Source organism: Falco punctatus (genome assembly GCF_963210335.1).
Source record: "Falco punctatus genome assembly, chromosome: 14".
In the NCBI taxonomy this organism is placed as follows: Eukaryota; Metazoa; Chordata; class Aves; order Falconiformes; family Falconidae; genus Falco; species Falco punctatus.
Genome location: NC_137594.1, coordinates 14,798,812 through 14,819,769, shown reverse-complemented (window position 1 = coordinate 14,819,769; position 20,958 = coordinate 14,798,812). Strand labels below are relative to the sequence as shown.

Here is a 20,958-nt window from a genome sequence, read left to right as displayed (position 1 = left end):
CAGGTAGCATCAAAATGATTCATTGAGAATATGCAATTTGAGTGGTATATGGAGAGATGCTGTGCCAGAACGCTTGGTTGTTCTGGGTCCTACATTGTTGGACAGCACAGTGCTTTCTTATCACTGTAATTGTACAGTATAAAAAACTATAGATGATGTAAAAAGGGATTATCTTAATCAGATTCTTTTAATTCATGATTACTGAGAAAGAAAATTAATGGTAAATCAATGAAGCTGTTTATATCAAACTGCATACTATGGTCCTTTTCAATCTATGTGCATAAATTGGAAATGGGAGAAGGCTGAGATTTCACATTTTATTTTAAACATTTTTGTTGCATCTGTTAAGTCACTTTTTGTCCTTTGGAGATCTTAAATGGTTTTGGCCATAACTGTAGCTTTCCTCATTGAAATTACACATATTTTTGGAAGTAATGTTTGAATCCCAAATGTTCAATGTCAAAAAGTGGCTTCCAATTAAAAAACTAGAAAAAGAAAATTAGAGGGAAAATTGACTACCTTTCTTTGCTGTTTTGACTGTTTATTTTTTCTTTGATGCTCTCAAGTCTCTCATTTAAAGACCCATGGATTATTTGATCTTTTTTTATTCCTATTACTTGTCCAAAGATTTAGTGATGATTTTTAAAACTGTGTTGGGTTTTTTAATGATTACAAATCACTATGTACATGAATATTTTCTAATTTGCCATTTCTAGTACAGGCAGTTTAAATGTGCTAAACATAAACACTATGGCTAAATCATCATCAGTATTCTTTGTAAAAGGCAATTTCCATTTCTTAGGCTATGTTGGTGTTCTGACATTTCTGTGCTACATTGAAAAAATAAACCTTATTAACTTTTTCACCAGCAATTAATTATGAAAGTAGTGGAAATAATAAGATGGTTTCTAATTCATGGTTGGACTCGCTTATCTAAAAAGGCAAATCAGCAAATGTTGATTAAAATTTTTCCTATGGTTGGGATGTTCATAACCCTTTCTCTGGTGTATAATATGAGTTGGGTTCATATTTCAGCCTTTAACAAAGCTTCTAAGAATGTAACTGCTGTGATATGTTCAGAGATGTTAGGAGCACAGGTGAACAGCTGTGTGTATATGAAGAAATGCACATGCTCTCAGAATATGCTTATTTTCCTAGTTAATCTCAGGATAAAGACAAACTGAGTGACAGACATCAGGCAACAAGCAATAATCTCGGTGAGCAGTTGTCTGCCGTATGGAATACTGAAGTTCATATTCCAAGTGAGGCAATACACAAGTTTGAAATGAAACTTGCTCCATAAGTGAAATAAGGCTGTTGTGGGGTCAGTGTTTACGTCTACTAATCTGGGATGCTTTCCACAGGACTTCCTGCAAAAGCTTCGGTTAAATATCTAGGGTTTGTGATGAAAAAAAATAAATCTCTGTAGTCTTTAAAAGTGGATCCAATTGGATCCATTTGGACTAGGCAGGCACTTTTGACCATCTGAATGATGACTGGGTTATTAAAAAAAGATACAAAACACAAATATGCATCTTCATATGAATAAGCATGTGATAAAGGAAAGGGCTGGAATTACTAACGAAAGGGCAGCTTTGCCATACAAGTCAGTGGTGACTTGGCAACATCTGTTCTCACTTTGGATACCTATTTCTTTTTTTGAATCACCTGTCTTCATTCTTGATTTTTGGTAGATGATTTGTCTTCATCTCTTCATTAACATTTCCCTCTTCACACATTAAACATAGTTTTGTAGATGTATTCTTGGAATTCTGCCTGAGATGGCCTATTAAGTATTGTAATTAGTCATGAAATCATTAATGTCTGAACAAGTCAATTATGATGCATCTGTGAACAGCAATTAGTTCTAGAAATGCAAATACTGGAAACAAAGTATATTATACATTTCACAGATTCATTCCTATCTAGGGGGGGCAAGGGAAGGAAAGGTTTTGTTTTATGGTTTGGAATTTGGCTTACTCTGGATTTAATTAAGTCTAAAGATTCTTCATCCCTTTTAAAAAGAAATTCTCTAACTGAAATTTGTAATAACTAATACTAATTAGGATGTAATGCAAACAGGAGTCTATTGGTTAGCTGATCAAGATTCTGTATTCTTTTTCTTTTCTGTGTGCTTATTTCTGTTATTGGAAAAGTTTATAGCTTATTTTAAGTTGCTGTCTGCTTATTATTTTGATCCAGCTTGACTCAGGAGAATTTCTCTCAAGTATCTTTATTGTTTGCTTAGTATATGTTTCTACATGCTACATGCTAGTAAGAGTGCATTGAAATGACCACTTGGGACTCAAGTCTTAGCCAATAACAGCTATTACAAAATTCAGATCACTTTCTTCTTATTCTGAAAGCTTTTTTAAAATAGAGCATATTTATTTTCAGCTAATAGAAATTCAATTATTGTCAGTCCTGTTTTGTATATAACTACGAAGTGATAGCTTTTTTGAGTGTGATGTTTTCAGGTATGGCTGTGGTAAGTTTTGGGTTACACAAACTGAAACACTATAAAGAGATATGATTTCTGCAAGAGAAGCACTTTGTTTGGCTGAGTGACTTGTGCAAAGATGCAGTGTTGTGCCAATGAGAGGTACTCATGAGTTCAGTTGGAAATGGGTGAAGTTTTTCTGTTAGGAAAAGTAAACCCAGAAGTAGTCCACTCCCCTATCCCCCTCAAAGAATAAGTTTCTGGTAGGCTTGTGTCTTATGATTCACCCTTCTCAAAATAAAATAAAATGCTTGGCTGCTTATTTGAAGGCACTATTTTAATTAGAAATTGAGCTAAATTCAGTTACAGATATAAGGCTGCTCATATATGAAAAGAGACCTGAATTAAAGCTTTTTGGCTCACTGAAACTAGACTTTTTTTCAGGTCAGCTAGCTTGAAAGGGATTTTTCATAGTCTTTGTTGCATTTTTTACTTTAAGATGAAAAATAAATGATATGTACAGTTCTTGCACAGGTTTCTGCTAAAATCCATGTCTCAGTAAGGTGTGAAAAGCTGGGTAGTCTTAAATATAATTGTAACCCTCCCACACACCACCCTATTCTGTATTTAATATATTCACTAAAATATCCATGAGCCTAGAACCTGATGCAAGCTTTAGCGTTGGGAGTGAGACTTGGTACTTAATACATGAACAGAACTTGCTGTTAAAACTGCTAATGGTCCTAAGATTTCACCTTAAAACTTCAACTAAAGAAAAAACATATTTCTCAAAAAGATTGCTAGTCTGTATCTAACCTTTTTCCAGCTGTTGGGAGAAGTTAACTGTTTGCAGATGCTTCTAATTAGATTTTGGCAAATATTGCAAACAAGTATGTGTAAATATATATTCTGGTAAACAGGAATTTGGTTCAACACATTTTTAATTCCTATGTTTTATTTTATTAAAATTCATTCAAGAATCGGTTTTTAGTCAAGAAAATATCCTCTCTATTTGCAATGGGATTAATATGCATTAATATTTCCTAGATTTGGCTTTAGAACCATCAGAAATAAGCAAAAATATCTTGGATAAATATAATTTTCTTTTCCTCAAACACCAAGCAATCAAAGGCTCAGCTAAGGAGTTTCTTGAGTTATTGAGGGACCTGTGCGTGTAGCTTGATGCCAGAAGTGCTTGATACTGATAGACCTTAAATTAATTCTGTACTTTATAATTCATGAAAATAACAGACGATCATAGTCTGGAGAGAGATGTATATTTTGTATTGGAAGGGTGATGAGATTGATTCTTGTACAAGGTAGATAAACATTTAGAGAGCAGAAGTCACAGGCTCACCATAGCTCTCGGGGTACAAAATACCAGTAGGTGCCCCCAAACATCTACTCTGTGGAAATCTCCAGATTGTTGAATAGGCTGATATTAAAGATCTGGATTTTTATACTTTTACTATTATTAATACTTTCCAATTGCTATCGGGATTTGACTGTCTAATGCTAAATAATGTTTCTAGGTTGTTGCGTGTGAGATTTGTGCGAGATTACTGGAGCTGGAAATAGAAAAGAGGGAGGTGTAGTGACTACTGAAATCAAATCTAAAGAGAGTTGAATAAAAAAGGCAATTATGCAAAATAAGATCATATTAAATACAATTTTTACATTGAGGACCTAACTGTGTTCATTTGCCAGTTTTAAAGCAGTGTAAAATGTTGTTCAGAATTTTCTGAAAAATGTGTACAGATGTACTGTTCAGTCAGGGATGCAAGAGAATTCTGGAACAACAATTCACTTCAAATATGTTAAAGCCTTACAGTATTTTATTCTGTCTAGCATAAAACATGGTGTAGGGATTGCAGGATGACTGTATTTCCTAATAATTATAGTAATTAATTTTAGAAGCTGGGTATTATGTGTTTTTTGAAAGGAAAACTTGCTTTTTGATTTGTTTTCTTAGAAGAAAATAAAAAGATCAGAGGTGAAAATGGGTGATGGAAGGCACTTAAAACCGCTCTTTCAAATTTTTTTTGTTTGTTTAACTCTGCAGCTCATAGTCTTGTTGGTATGTGGGAGAGAAGAAACCAAACTAAGAAATAACACTAATTGTAATGCTATCAAATTAATTTAATTTAACGTAATTAAAGCACTTTGACTGGCCAGAATGGAAATTTCATAGAGAAGGTAAAGATTTCAGGTTTTAAAAATGTTTGTTACTCTTCAAAATATTAATTGAACATGAAAATAATTTCCACTGACTTCAATAGCCAAGTAATTAATTTTTAAAGAATCATGTCTCTCTTCTTCCTCAGTCTGGAAAAGCTTATATGCATAGCTATTTCGCTTTATTAGAAAATAAATACAGTGTTGGACTTTGTTCAGTTTTTAATAGAATCTGTTTGTAAAGGTGGAGATATAACTCTAATGTGACTTACTGTAAACTGTAATTTGATTCAAACAAGTAAATCTGTGGTGTAGTTGCTTTCATAATTCACTAATGATTTCATTTCAAATAGCACATCTGAGTAACTCATGGGATTTTGCTGTCTCTTGCAGCCCTTGTTTGATAGCTTCAGCTGAATTTGCTCCTGGAGTTTGTCCTGCTAAATGTTTGCAAGTTTGGCATTAATTAGTGTCTCAGAAACTTTATTGGAGCAATCTGCTGTGCCTTTCATTTAACAAACCTAATTGGAATATTTATACAATAGGGCACAGTTATCACATACTTAAAAATTCTTGACATTAAGCTGTGCCTCCTTGAAAATCAAGTGTGCTTTGGATTCCTTTACCACCTGCTGGTGTGAGGATTTATTTGAATAACTAATCTGTCCAGCGTTTGTGTCCTAAATTTTGCAATACGCATGAAGAATAATTTACTAAATCCACAAGAATCTTTTGGATCCCTTCATGTAACTCAAGCTTTATTTAGAGTTTTAAGTTTCTCTTTTGATTCTTAATATACTTCTAGTCTAGTATACCGTCCTGAATATTCTGTGGAACTGTATTTTACTTTTACTTTAAATGAATGATGAATGTGCTTTAATGGGCACTCAGACTGAGTGAGTGACGTTGACTGTGTGATTGCGTAGCGCAGTGGTCTCCAAACCTTTTTATTGTGCATCCCATCAGCAAAAATGTTTTTGAACATACACCCCCAATATATGTATTTAAATTTATAGATTATATAATTACATTACAAAACATACACAAAATAGAAATTAAAAAACCATGAGAAATAACTTTATTGTTTATTTATTTTAATATGATTATTTATATTAACTAATATTTAATGGGCGTGAAAAAGTTAATAAATACCATTAATAAAATTATAAAAAAATTTAAAAAGTATAATATAAATAACACTTTTAGAGAAAACAATGTGACTGCATATGCTTCATTATTTTTGAAAATCTCGACAACACTTTGTGATGCAGTTATTCAAAGGTCTGGTTCTAAGTTCTGTTTATTTTGACATTTGGTTTTAATGGCTGTGATAGCTGAAAAAGATGCAGAGAGCTAAATGGAAGAACTTCATCTTCAGCCACACTTACTAAATCATAATACTCATTTTTTGAATCCCATCCACCAATTATTCAAAGGTGTTTTTTTGAAGTTTGGCTAGAAAATTTCTACCTTCCCTGATGTGAATCAGTGCTCACAAACTAGTTGGAAGGTGTTGCATTTCTATATTTTCAGTCAATGATTCAAAAAAATTTTGAAAGGGACCTCTAGATGTCAACTGGTCCAACTCACTGTCCAGACCAGAGACAGCTTTGTTGCATCAAGTTGCTCAGGATCTTTTTAAATTGGATTTTGAGTGTTTCCAGGGGTGGAGATTTCACAGCCTCTCTGGACCTCCGTTCCAGAGTTTGATTGCTCTTATGGTGAAGAATTTTTTCTGCTTATCTAACCAAAATTTTATGTGTTTGAAGATTGTGACTGTTGCTTCTTGCTGTCTCCCTCTGAGACTAATTGTGACTTCTCTAGAAACCCTCACCCCTTTAGGTAATTGAAGACTGCATTTAGATACCCTTACCCTTCCCTTCTTCAGCCTATACAAACCTGGGTCCTTCATCCTTTCTATGTACTTCAATTGCTCCAGGCCCCTAACAGTCTTGGTGGCCCTCTACCAGATTCACGCCAGTTTGTCGGTGCCTTTCCTCCAACGGGAAACACCAAACCAGACCCGCTACTCGAGATATGTTCTTGGAGGTGCTGAATATAGGGAATAATCAGTGGTGCAAGCTGCTGTCTGTGCTTGCCTGAGTGTGAAGTTAGCTTCTCTGTTTCTGTTGTATTTGAAGCTGCTCCAAGTAGGGAAGGACTGCAGTGTTGGAGCACTTCCATTTTTGTATAAAACCTGTGCTTGACTGAGCTCTTAAAAAAACACTAACTGTAAGCCTCTGAGCTCTTAAATATTTTCATACCTCTACAAATTAATCCGCTACATGTTAACATGAAGCTTGTCAATGCCTTATTCATGCAAGTTGCAGTTCTTCCTTTTTTACTGTGATAGCAATTTTATTGAGCAACAGTTTTAGTATTTTAAAATACTGTGATTTATATTGATTTGTGTTATACATTTTGAACGAGGAGTATACGGTCTGATTAAGGTTATGAACTAGGTAAAGCACTTTAGCACTTTGACTCTTAAGAAATTTCATTTGGCCTCGTGGTAGGAGAGCAAAAGAGTGTTGATGTGACATATTCCATATCAACATCATTGTATGAAAAAAAAATATCCTTTGCCAGACCAAAAGGATAAAGGATTTTTCTTTGAAATGAACATTAGATGGTGTAAGATGCTGGGTAGATAAAACAGGAAGACAATGTGTTCTGAAGAACAAATGGGTGGAAAGAGAAAATGTGATTCCAGGGAAGCAATTGCGTACTGCTTCAGCATGTTTGTGCAGAAATAAAGCATTAGTCTCTGTTTCCATAGGAGTAAGGCTGGAGCATGTAAAAATAAGGACAGATCATTACTGTCCTTGAATTTAATATAGCCAATTTAATTTAATACAGCTGATCAGCATAAACTAATTATTTTATCTACTTTTAGGTTTTTACTATATTTATAGGAAATAAAGAAACTATGATTCCATTAAGAAAAGAGCTTCCAGTGAGGTAAAAATGAAGTTTTGAGCAGTCATTGTTAGGATTTGTTGTGGCAAATAAATACAAGAAGTTTCATAATATGCACACAAAATAAATATTTCTTGTGCTGTTCTTCTCCCAGCCGTTCATTATACCTACCTTTTTCGAATAATGTCATGCTTCTTATTACCGTATTGTAGTTAGTGCAAATTGCAGCTGAAGAAATTAGAGAGGTCCTGGCATAATTCACTGAGAAACCTGAATTCAGTAAATTAAATGTTTTTGACTGAAATTAAGATACCACACGTGAGGAGGAGGAGGGAATAAGCACGGTAGTTTATTTGTCTGATTATAACAATCCTAACCAAGTGATTGACGTGTTAATTCTGCAGTGTGAATGTTCTTCCACATTCAGATGACACATACCTTTTGGTGAGCCTTGCCACTTGCCCTTCCACTGCTATCCTTTGTGTTATGTATCACGCACAGATTTCTCATACTTATTGCTGGCACTCAAATGGCATTAGTTTGAGTATGCTCCAAAATTCTGCTTTGATTTTCATTGTCAGTTCTCAGCAGAAACAACACTCACTTTATCCAGCTGTTCAGTTCTTACCTTCCCCTCTCATAGTGCTGCTCCCTGGCACTCCATAGTCCACTGTCCCTATCTGAAGTCATTCAGATCTTATATGCAGATCAAAATCCCTTTGAAGTGAGGATTTTGCTAAAAAATGAAGGAATAGGGAAAAAGCTCATGCATTTCTAACTAGGCTTTAATAAATGGCAGGTTTGTACTGTAAAACATTATGGCTGAGAAATTAAAAAACAGAGGAAGGTAACTGATAAAATCAAGCTTATGATGGCAACAAATGGTAGCAAGGAAGAATATTGTAGTTATACTTTGCTACTGCTCTAACTTTATTTTTAAATATTATATTTTAACTTCTATTTGTTGCATGTTTAATCCTATTCCTGATTAATTTGAAACATGATGTCTGTGCTACTCCCACGTATTACTCCTGGAAGGATAATGTGCTTCAGGGACAAATGTTAACTGAACGTGCTGCATTATCTTTTCTTGGCATAGCAAGCAAAGAGGAAAAATAATTTATTTCCAGCTTCAGAAAGCAGCCTTAGGGGATCACGCTGACAATGCTTTGACTTCAACTAAATGATTGTGGTAGCTTTTCCTTATTTTTACCAGCAGACGGGAGCGATGACACTCTTACTCCATTAGTAGACTTAGAAACATAAAACTTCTATTGAATCTGTTCAAGCTGAAACAGCTATCCTCTTTATCATTTATGCAATACAAAGTCTTGTCCGTCCCCCTCCACCCCACCGGCCCCCAGTTCCAGAAAAGGAATGTATTGATGAACTAACTAAAAAATTATAGATAGTTCTAGACTTTGATGGCCTAAAATAATCTGATATTAGAGATGCAATGATATATTTGAATAGGATTTTTAGTGAGCTGAACAGTGCTACAGGAACACCATATAGATCAAAGACTTTAAATTATTCTGCTGCTTTATGTCCCTGGCAGTGTGTTTGATGAATAATAACAGAGATGGGTATAAAGGTCCTTTGTGACAGAAAAGACAAAAAATGTGCAAGGCAGTTGGCTTTTAAAACATATCAGGAGACAAGTAAAATGCTATTAGGATCCAATTATTACAGCATGTTAGTATGTGCTTTGATGTGTATATTACATGTATAATAATATGATCCCTGTGAATTGATATGGGTGGTTTTTCCAGTAACATTTTACAGAGAAGTGCCTTAAAAATGTCTGTATGCAGCAGAACAGATGCAACCATGGTTTCTAGGCAGGATATTTTGTTATAAAAAAAGAATCATTCTTTTTTCATAATTGCTAAATGAGTAACTGTGGGTTTTTTTTGGGTTGGTTTTTTTTTTTCTTTTCTTTTCTTGTTCTTTTTTTTTTTTTTCTGTCTGGTCTTTCTGTGTTTCCATGCAAGCCTGTAGATAAAGTATTTATTTGAATATTTGAAGACATCTGTTGTACCATATCTACTGTATAGTCAAGTTGGTCTTATGCTTAAGGACAATTCTGATAAATGCTTTATAACTGCTTAGAGCTGTATGTTGCTGGGCTGTCAAATTTAACTGCTACTTGGTTATCTTACTTGGAATGGCTATTGGCAAAATAGAATTATCTTTCCCTCCTATCTTTAAATTTACCATTTAATTCAGAGAAATAATATTTGGTTCTAGCTCAGGGGAAAAGTCTTTATCCTTTTCTGAAAGTATTTCCCCCTGTATACATATACACGCCCTTGATTTTTGGTTGTCTACCTAGCTGACTTTCAGTTGCCTAAACGCTGCCACAATTAAGATGAGTTCTTATGTCCTTTTCATGAAATGTAAATTTTGAATGAATGAAACTAATTTGGAAACAGTTTGGAAACTTTAGGCAAATAAAGATTACAGTTGTGCAAACAAATTGGGTTATTATGTGCACAAATGAAATTAACACACGTGCAGCTGGCCAATGTGCACATGGAGCTGTAGTCATTATAATTGTAAATCACACACTTAATTGAACATGTACTAATATAATATGTAGGTATGGTATATAATTTTTAACTGTGGATTTTAAAGCATATTAAAAGGGAGTGCAAAGTAATTTAAAAAGAGCAGTAGAATCACCCCTTTTACATAAATGAAATTCTGACACTTCAAAAATTAAAATTCCCATTGAAAATTACATTGCAGCTAAGGGAATGTCTTGGTCTTGGGTAGACACTTTATCTTTGGTGGTATTTAAGTACATTCATTCACTATGCCAGCTCCTATGCTGTTACATAAATACAAAGTAAACTCTTTGCTGTACTGCATCTCATACTGTGAGCCTTCTGTTGCTGTAAATTGGCTTTCTGATCTTTATGACACAATTATTGTTGACATTTTAAAACTGTGCAATTTTTCTGGACTTCACCATTATCCAGACTCATCCATCATTTACATTCTTTGAAGAAAGAGTTTTCTTTGACACTGGTAGTTCCTGGTGCTGTTTACTGAAGCCATACTTGGCAGTGTCAGGGACCGTTGGATCTGTAAGCATGTAAGTCAGTCTTGATATTGCTCTTGTAATTATATTCTAGCTATTATAGCCTGAGCCCTGCTTTTGCTTCACTATAGCTCCCTTTTTCAGGCAGAAGCAAAGGTCAATGTCTTCCCAGACTTTCTAGCTGTACTTCTTCCCGTGACCATGAAGTACCTACTCTGATCAGAAGTGTTGTAGGTTTTTGTATAACTTTGTATGATGTAGACATGAGCCTAAGTGAAGGCAGACATAGGACATGTTTTGAGGGTTGGAAAAGTTAATGTGCTCTTGGATTAAAGGAGACTTATCATCATTAGATGTAAGATGCAACAAATTAAGCATTCTGAAGAACTATAGAATATTTAAAACATTTACATCTCCGTGCTTTTGGAGGCAGAAGGGTAAGATGGGGCCTTTTTTTCCCAGTGGTATCATTAACAATTTTGATTTTTTAGGAGAAGGCTGGACTTCTGATGTGTGTAACAGTACCTGCCTTAGAGTTTTCTCCTGGATCTGCCAAACAGCCTTCCCTTCATTTGCTACTGAACTATGCATAATGCACATCAGAATTAATTTGAAATTATGCATGAAAGGAACCTGTGCATGAAAATCATATGTGCGTTAAAAGAACAGATTCGAGACTGCTAATAATTTCTAATGTGAAAAAATCCAGATCAGTAAGGTCTTGCTGTGCTACAAACCTGAGACTAAATCAGAAGCTTTTTCAAGAGGCATTCTAAATTATGTCCATGTGAATTAAACAAAAGGCTAAGACCACCCTAGTTTAATGGTCAGCAATTCCAAATCATACTACTACAGACCATTTTTAGTCTATCAGTTGCTGTTCACATACAGCCATACAAACTAGGATGGTTTAAAAAAGGTGCTTGCTTACTGATTTAACTAAATACAACAACCTAGGTTATAATTTCCACGAGCCCATTAAAGAACTCCAAGAAAAGAAGATATTTTCAAGTTTTTACAAAATGGAAGAGTTGGAGTAGAATGTATTCTGCCAGGGAGATTAATTTGCCACATTAACACATTTTGAGTCTCTTCCCATCATCCAATTGGTCATTCAATATTAGAGTGAAAGGTTCATATGATTTTTCATTATAGTTGAAAATTTGAAGCATTGCCAGCTTGTCTTGAAGAGATGTGGTTGTTGTCTTTTCCAGCAGAACAGCAGATGGCATTTTTAGGGGTACAACTAATACACACTAAGACTATTTATTTTGCCTGGTTTTACCTTGTTGGTACCCATGCTATCTTCTGCAGTGTTTCACAACACTACAAGCTGTGTTCTGTCCTGTCCGTATTCCTTTTTACTAATATATTTGTCTCCATTCTGGGTATGTACTCAGGTTTTACTGTCAGTACATGTCAGGGCTTTTAATAGTGCAAACTAAAACTAAGATGTTTGCCTGCATCAGTGGTGAACATTTGGTACGCAGCAACACATTATGTCCATGAAGACAGTTAATTTCACTTCATTATATCACTTCTGTGAGGTTACTTCAGTGTTATGGTGGTTAACAAAGCAAAAAATGTAACTGTTTCAGCTGGTTTAAATATTTGCACAGAAATACTCCTTTGCCAGACATATGCTGCCTGAAAAAGAGTTCATTCTTACTGATCTTGTCACAAAATACAGAAGCAATGTTATAAGGGATGTGACCTGTGAATTCATTTCTAGACCAAAGCTATTGTTTGTTATTGGTTGTAGTTAGTGGTTGATGCTTCTGTTATATTTATATTTTTTATTATTTTTCTGTACATTTGTTTATGTTCCGCTTCAAACGTTATATTTAACATCCATATGTCAATGCAATTCAAACTGGAGGAATGCTTCTGATAGTTGAATTCTTTTTTGTTCAGGTAAGTTTACAAGTTTACACCCTTGCACTGTTGACTTGTTATGAGAGAAAATTCACACAGGGTTGGTGTGGGTTTTTTCTCTGCACCTCAGTTTAGAATGAGATAGCTTATTTATTTTCCTAGAAGAGAAAGCTGCAGCTTCTTCAGGTATATAGTTGAATTGATCACATCCAGTAATCGAAGAGAGCTATTGACTTATGCTGTGCTCCTTGTTCCTTTTTAAATTACAGATGGCACATTTTGTAACTGAATTCTGATCTTATAAAAAAAAAAGAAAAAGGATTAAGAACTCAGAGCCCTTTCAGTTCACTTTGACAAATGGTTCAATTGGTCATTTTCATAATGACAGTATGCATGAAAAAGTAAAGTATTTTAAGATCACTTATGGTGAATTATATAAATAATGGCTATTGAGCTATTAATCAAGTTGGAATTGTTAGAAGTCACTGAAGAACTATCTCCAGGTTGGTCTTATGTCTTGTACTATTTTTATGGGTGTTGTGAAAAATGGGATTTTTGCAATGATGATTGATTGAACTGGCTCAGTTTTGGTTAGGAGAGTCACAGGTGTTTTCCCCCCTTATGTTCAGGCAAGAAATCTGAGTCAGTTTCCCCAGCAGAGGACACTGTGCTTCTGCAGTTGACTGTAGTTTTTTCTTTTGCCAAAGACACCTGGAAATAAATCAAGCAAGATATGATTTTGTACTTGGTATTCTGTATAGGCACCATGACTGACATTGCAATTATAGGTTTTTGCATTGTTTATCCTTCTCCAAAAGTGTATCTGAGTGCTCTGAAAAGATCTATGCTAGGTTTTATTACAGTATATAATTGTATTTACCTGTTAAGGCCTCCAAGTGTATTTGTGCTTTTCATAGCTCTAACACTGTTTGTCTTATTTGTAATTAAATATCTGATTAAATGAATAAGCTCCAGATCATTTTTGTAAAGAATGTGATTTAGCATTGTTTTTGAGCATAGACATGAAAGCATCCCATGCTGTACTTCATGTTTCTTTACTTGGTGTTCAAGGGCATGGCTTGATATTCCCCTTCCCTCATTATTTAAATAAAACACATTTCTTCCCAAGCAAAAATTGTACCAGTGATATAATAGTATGTACTTATAGATTATTACTAGCTTCCTTGATCTATAAAGTCATCTAGAGATGTATATATTCCACCATTATATTTTATTGGAGGACACTTGGATTACAGAGCACCAAGAACAGGAGACTGTTTTGAAACAATGTAGGTATATTTTTTCAATCATGTGAATTATCTTGCTCCATTGATTTAATGGGAGATTAGACATTTTATATTAGCTGAGTATATATTAACTTAAAGCTTTCATAAAGGATGTGCTGGTAGTATTATTTTAAGAACATACTAGTAAGGCATAGGAAGGTCTATTATGTAGAATTGTTAAAACATAATAGATGGGATGGGGAGAAATAATTCATCTAAAAATGCTACTTGCCAATTTTGTCTGTCTTTGCAATGTTTCTGTAACATTTACAAAGAGGCAATTAAGATTTCATAATCACAAGTGTTTGGAACGGCTTGTTGCAGTCACAGGACAGTTTAAGATAACTAGTTGGAAGTATAACAAAGGAATATATGGTAAGTGGTTCATTTGCAAGACAAACATAAACCTACAAATTGTGTCCATGGAGTACCTTCTAAGAAAAAAATCATTTATGATCCCCACTAAATGTGGAGAAATAGGGTTCTGAAATGAATTGTCTGAAGAAGTTCCTACAACAGGTCAATAGCAGAACGAGAGAACTTCAGATTCCACTTTTAAAATAAAGGGAGCATTGAAGTATTCTTTCTTTTAAGTTTTCAAAGTTCATTTATTTATTTTTATTTTTTTATCCTCCCCCCCCCCCCCCCAGTAAATCCAGAATATCAAACGCTTTATGCAGCCTTACTCAAGTGAGCCAGCTGTGAACATACAATTCTGAAAAAATGGAATCATCAACAGGGACATCAAAAGAGCAGGCCAGCTGTGGGATCAGAAATTAAAAATTATCCAAAGCCAAATTTAATTTTATGCCCCCAAATTGTCATGTGATATCTTTTCATTAGGAGAAAGAAATGCTCAGATGGAAAAACAGGATCTTCAAAAATCTGTCCCAAATCCAAATACGTGTGCACATTTCATTGAGTTTTACTTAAAATTGTAAAACTTTATCTATTGGTCTCATAGGCTGGTTATATAATCCTGATTACAAGTATAATTCTAGGAGGTTTAAAACCTTTGATTGACCTTTAAGATATTGGGGGGGAAAGCCTAAACATGCATATTTGGCAAATAACGATTGGGATTTGTGAAAGTTTTAATTATGTACATCTCTATATTCCTGCCCTAATTCTGCACCCCTCAGATCACTGGATTCCATATTCTTTCAGGACTTGTGGTCAACTGTATGGGTGCCCAGACTAGTGAAAGGATCAGTCTTCCCATGGTCTTTACACAATATTTTTAGTAACAAAACTTCTGTTACCTGTTGACTGAGCAGCCTTATGTACAAGAGACAGAAGTTTTCCCAGCCCAGCAATCTCACTTAGGCTTTCGTGGATGATTTACAAAGAGAAAATGATTCAGGTGACAGAATGGAGGTTGTTGGTACATTACATGTTTGTTCTACCTTTGATTTTGACTGGTAACCATCAAGTTATGAAGCAGCGGATTGAGATCTGTTACTCCCAGTGAATTACGATACTTAAATAGTCTCCAGGGTTGACTATTCAGAATGTGGGAGACAACGCCGTATTTATACTTCTTTGCAGACACTAGCATTACTTGTGGCTAAATAGTTCCTTTTGTTATCCTTTCTGCAGCTGGTTAATGGATTTTGAGCTTCCATGTCCTGCGCCTTGAAAAAAATCAGAAACTAAAGTGAATGGGCTCTCATCACAGTTAGTGATGTGTTTTAAACAGCTTAGAGTGCTTTAAAGAAACCTTATAAGAAGATTCTCTTTGCAATGGATAGATATAGAGGTTTTATTAGGATTTTTTTATAGCTTTCATATGGGTAAAATAAAGACAGAAACCTTTCATGGAGTACACTTTCTAAATCGCTTGCTTTTCTAATGGCCACCTAGGAGTAGGCATCTTATTAAAAGTCAGTGCAACATAGCAAATTTTTCAAAGTTATTTAAAGATGACTGAAGTTATTAATAAAATCTTTTACAATATCTAGGCACTTTAGTTTCCACTGTGTTTTTCAAGTGGAATGAAATAAATAGGTGGTTTTAAAAGTCATATGTTTGACACGCTTTTGTGACTCTTAGGCACCTATATTTCTTTTTCTTTACCCCTTCCTTTTCCCTTCCTTTCCTCTTCTTTTTCCCTTTCTTTTCCCTTCCTTTTCCCCTCCTTTTCCCTTCCTTTCCCCCTCCTTTTCCCTTCCTTTTTCCTTTTCCTTTCTCTAGTACTTAGCCTCTGGTTCTGTTCTACATTCAGTTTCTGAATGTTGTCATAATTTTAGTCTCCTTGGACAGCTAGGGGCCTGGCTAAGTAGAGCCCTGGTGGGGTTCAGACTAGCAACTGAGAATGATGGAATTAGAAGGGTCTTTGTACATGCTGCAGATAAGCCCAGTTTATTTGCTTACAAGCAAAACAACAACAAAAAACCCCACCACTTCTGCCCCCACCCCCAATTACAGTTCATGTTTAGATCCCTAGTAGGCTATAAGACAATTTTCTCAACTTACGTGGCTTTGTACTTGTGTACAAGGGAATGCACAACTATACTCTCTTTCAGCTGGTTTACCAGTTCAGCTTACTGGAAAAATGCCAGGGGGCAGAAGGACACACTTTGTAATGGAAAGAAGCAATCAATGGGGAGTAGTAGGGAGAGTGGCAGTTAAGATTGCTTTAATTTATCCCTTTTCCTCTATGATCCTGCATGCGACGGAGGCAGTAAGGGAAGGATGGACATTATCTTTTCTTCCAAGGACTCGGACCTTTTGTGTCAGGGCTATACAGCAATCACCCTTGTCACGGCTTGTGCTGTCTCTGAGTTTGCCATGTAGCCTGCAAATATCAGCCAAGCAAAGGAAATTCTTCTGTGTAAGCTGCTTGTTTTAAGCAGGAGTTTTGATGGAACTTGTGAGTGGGTATGTTTTATGCACATTTTGGTGTACATTTAGCTAGGTGTATTACACTGGATCTGAGGAAGGAAGTTCAAATAGGTATTAAGGAATAGAACAAGCAGATATAATAATAAAGAAATGATTGGTCAAATTTGTTGTGCAAGGTAATGTACTTGCATGCATAGTACTATACTAGGAATTAGATAAACATAAATATTGACTTCAGACAATACCCCTTTAAGTAGAAATAATTTTAATTATTCAGTATTGACTTTTATTTTTTACAAAGTCTATTTATTCCAGTATTGTTAAAAATTTGTGAACTGCCTATAGATTATTGCCTATATAATGTGGTTGCTGAATTTCATAAGTATATTAATCATTTTCTGGGTAATTGATTGCTGATACTACTAAGGAAAATACTTGATTTTTCCAATGTGTTTTTTGTAATAAATTATTTTTAAATAGTGGTCACTCAGATCTGAGATATAATATGATTTACTTAAATTTGAGTTCCAATTTGGGAGCAAAACATTTGTATTCAGTGCGGTTATCCTATGTGTTTTGGTTGATTCGTTTTAGATTAGTCATTTAATGAGAATGGAGTGTGTTTGGAAAGCTGTAGTGCTGCTGTCAGTTTATAAAGACTGTGCAGTTGTGAACTGAAACCAGTTTGTGAGTTCTTTTAACAGGAATGGTATTGCTATAAGCACAATTTATTTAGATTAAAAAAAAAATAATAGAACAACAAATAAAAATATGTTATTTTGTCCATGTAGCTTTTGGTGCATGGTTCTTTGTCTAAACATATTAGTTGTTTCTAAAAATAGAGCAACCCCAACCAAACAACAAAACCTGTGAAGAACCCCTAGATAACTTTAAAAAAATTGTCCGGTGCTTGTGAGTAAGTTACGGGACTGATGTAACAAACCTGTGGTGAAGTGAAAGTACTTTTTTTCTTTTTTCCTCAAGTCAACAGCTCATTTATGGTGTAAAAATGTCATGAAAGAGTGTATATGTGGAGATCCTTTCTGTGCTTTTTTGTTTGTTTCTTTTTGTTAAATGTAAGTTATATTTAATTATGGTAGAAGGGAAGTTCTATGAATGCTATGACTGTCTATATTAGCACACACAGATATTTAAATAATCAGGTTTCGATGTTTTGTTTTCTGGAGAAATAACTGCTGGTTTTAAGTTCTCTGCCTGTAACTAGTGGCATTATTTATGTGAGAATTTAAGATCATAAGACACCTACTTGGACACAGTATGTCTAAAAACCAGATCCATGGCCTACACGTGGCTCAGCTGCTGGTGGGAATGCTTTACTCTGCCGTCAGAAGGGGCAGATAGAATAGTAGTTGCCAGTTGATCATAGAATCTGCTGTCATTGCATTTCGTTAGCCAAGGCAGACATGTGCATAGTCAAGGGAAGGTAGAAAGACAGAAAACCCATGAAGGTAATTTAGCAACATCCTTTGTTACAAGTGTGGGAAGTTTGGTTGAATAACGGGAAGGGTACCAAGTAAGAGCTACCTTTTTTTGTGGAATCTCCATTGTTACCAGTATCACTCTCCTTCAGTGAAATGAGGTATTTGAGATGGATTCTTTCGCACTTGTAGTTGTACATTCGGAAGCAATACGTATGTTTCTTCCATGTGTTATCTGCAAACTTCCATAGAGGTGAAATTTTTACAGTAAAGGGAACGGTTTTAGAATTGTTGATATGACCATGAAGTTTTCATGTAAAATAAAAAATAATGAACTTTCATATTTTCAGAGGACTTAGTAATTTTCAATGTTATTGGATAAACATTGGACAAAAACCCTTGTTTACTATACCTTTATAATGAGCAAGATGCAATTCAGGTGTGTTTCTTTTTTGCTCGCTAACAGTGGTACACTTTCGTTTGCCTCTGGAGAGGTAATTTCTGTACTGGAAAGAATGATTCAGCTTTTGTATCTATTCAGTTTTGGTATTTGTGTCAGCTGAGATCTTAACTGGTCCCTGAGAGTTGGTATTCTGTTTAAAACTTGCAACTTCTCGATGAAGAAGAAAAGAAAAATAACAAAAAGGCCTGTGCCTCTTCATGAACCTGACCAATCCTATCACTTACATAGTCAGGTTTTTGAAGTTATCAATGTGTGGACATTATATTTGCAATAATGGGAAAATGCACTATTAGCTTTATCAACTGATGAAATCTAATCATGTCAGAAAGTCTTTGTTAAGTGAAACACAGGTCAAATGCACAATCCTCTGTAATCTGCATGTTCAAGTCTTGAGGTAAGTTGAACTCAGACAATTTAGGCATGGAGGAGCTTGTGTAATGATTGCAGGGCTAGGTCACTATTTTGTAAGAGCCACGAATCATATAATCTTTTGTTCTTTATTTCCCTTAAATTTCATTTTCCATTTGTAGCTCTATTAGCAAAAGATTCAAAAGAAAAGGCAAAGATGAATCTTGAATAAGAAAAATGCCCCAGGTAGTAACAGGCAAGACCAGAATATGCAGTATTTGTGGATATGAAACGCTCACTTAACATTTTCAGTATGTGGTAGTAAATCTGCTTTAAATCTCTGAATTAAATGTAACCATGATAAATTGTGTTGAAGAACTGTATTTTTTCTTATGTTTTCCCAAGAAACAATACCTGAAGAAATTAAATTATTTTGATTTGCTTTGCCCTCAGGATTGTACAGTTGAAGAATTTATTTTTGAAATCAAATGAATGAGTTGCAAAACAGTCAACTAGACCAGCTACACAGAATGTATTCTTAATACACAGAATTAGGCAAATTGTAAATGAAATCTTTGACTACTGTTGATACATATGGCAGACTAATACCTAATACCTGTAAATACTGAAATGTTTTCATGTAATATTGAAACAATCAGAATGTTACAGCATTTTAAGTACTTCCATAATCTTTAGGTTTTCATTCTTTTAATTATTAAGAAGCACATGCAAAATTACTAGAGAGCCATATATGTTTAATATCTAAGTTACTTGTGACTGATCAAGCAATAAAATAAAATCTGATAAGGAGCTAGCATAAATACCTTTGTCTTAAAAAAAATGTTCATAAGGATTTTTTGCCATTACCTGGTTGTGATTTCATTCTTCGTAGCAGTAACACTCTGAAATGCATTTCATAGAATCATAGAATACATTGGCTTGGAAGGGACCTTTAAAGGTCATCTAGTCCAACCCTGCTGCAATGAGCAGGGACATCTTCAAGTAGATCAGGTTGCTCAGAGCCCTGTCCAGCCTGACCTTGAAAGTTTCCTGTGATGGGGCATCCATCTCTGGGGAACCTGTTCCAGTGTTTCACCACCCTCATTGCAAAGAATTTCTTCCTTGTATCTAGTCTAAATCTATCTTCTTTTAGTTACTCCTTGTCCTATCACAACAGGCTCTGCTAAAATGTTTGTCCACACCTTACAGGCCCCTTTTAAGTGCTGGCAGACTGCTGTAAGGTCTCCCTGGAGCCTTCTCTTCTCCAGGCTGAACAACCCCAATTCTCTCAGCTTTTCTTCACAGGAGAGGTGCTCCAGACCTCTGATCATCTTCGTGGCCCTCCTTTGAACCTGCTGCAACAGGTCCATGTCTTTCCTGTGCTGAGGGCTCCAGAGCTGAATGCAGTACTCCAGGTGGGGTCTCACCAGTGCAGAGCAGAGGGGCAGAATTACCTCCCTGAACCTGCTGGCCATGTTTTTGATGTAGTTCAGGATACAGTTGGCTTTCTGGGCTGTAAGCCTAAGTCGATGGGGTCATGTCCAGCTTTTCATTCACCAGTATCCACAAGTCCATCTCAGCAGGGCTGATCTCAGTCCCTTCATCCCCCAGCCTGTATTGACATTGGGGACTGCACTGACCCAGGTGCAGGACCCTGCATTTGGCCGTGTTGAACCTCATGATGTTCAAAATGAGCCCACTTTTTGAGGTAGTCCAGATCCCTCTGGACGTCATCCAGTCCCTCAGGCATGTCCACTGCACCACTCAGCTTGGTGTTGTCTGTAAACTTGGTGAAGGTTGCACTTGATCTCACTGTCTGTGTCATTGATGAAGATATTAAACGGTAATAGTTTGTCAACAAATATATGTTATTGTCTTTGTAGCCATGATACAAACTAAGCATAGTTTTAAAGAGATGTGAATGTTTTTTCACCTCCCTTGAAGTGGCTATATTTATTCAGTGATGTGTCCATGCAGATTTTGGATTTCCAAATACAAAAAAAACGCAGGGGTATATTTCTTTTGCAAAAGGTAATTGTCAGCTCTATATACTAATTTAGTAGTGTTCTTTTTCAGCTGAAAACTTCAATAAATTGGGAATCTTGGAATCAGTTGGATTACCA

The 20,958-nt window shown here is 35.3% G+C and overlaps 1 long non-coding RNA gene across 2 annotated transcripts in view; it reads left to right on the top strand.

The window, feature by feature from the left end:
• LOC308073097 overlaps positions 1-20,958 on the top strand; it is a 271,143-nt gene that overhangs the window by 24,981 nt on the left and 225,204 nt on the right. For both annotated transcript variants that reach the window (XR_013931903.1, XR_013931904.1), the window contains exon 1: positions 1-20,958. This exon is cut by the window's left edge and continues 24,981 nt beyond it. This is a non-coding gene — a long non-coding RNA (uncharacterized lncRNA).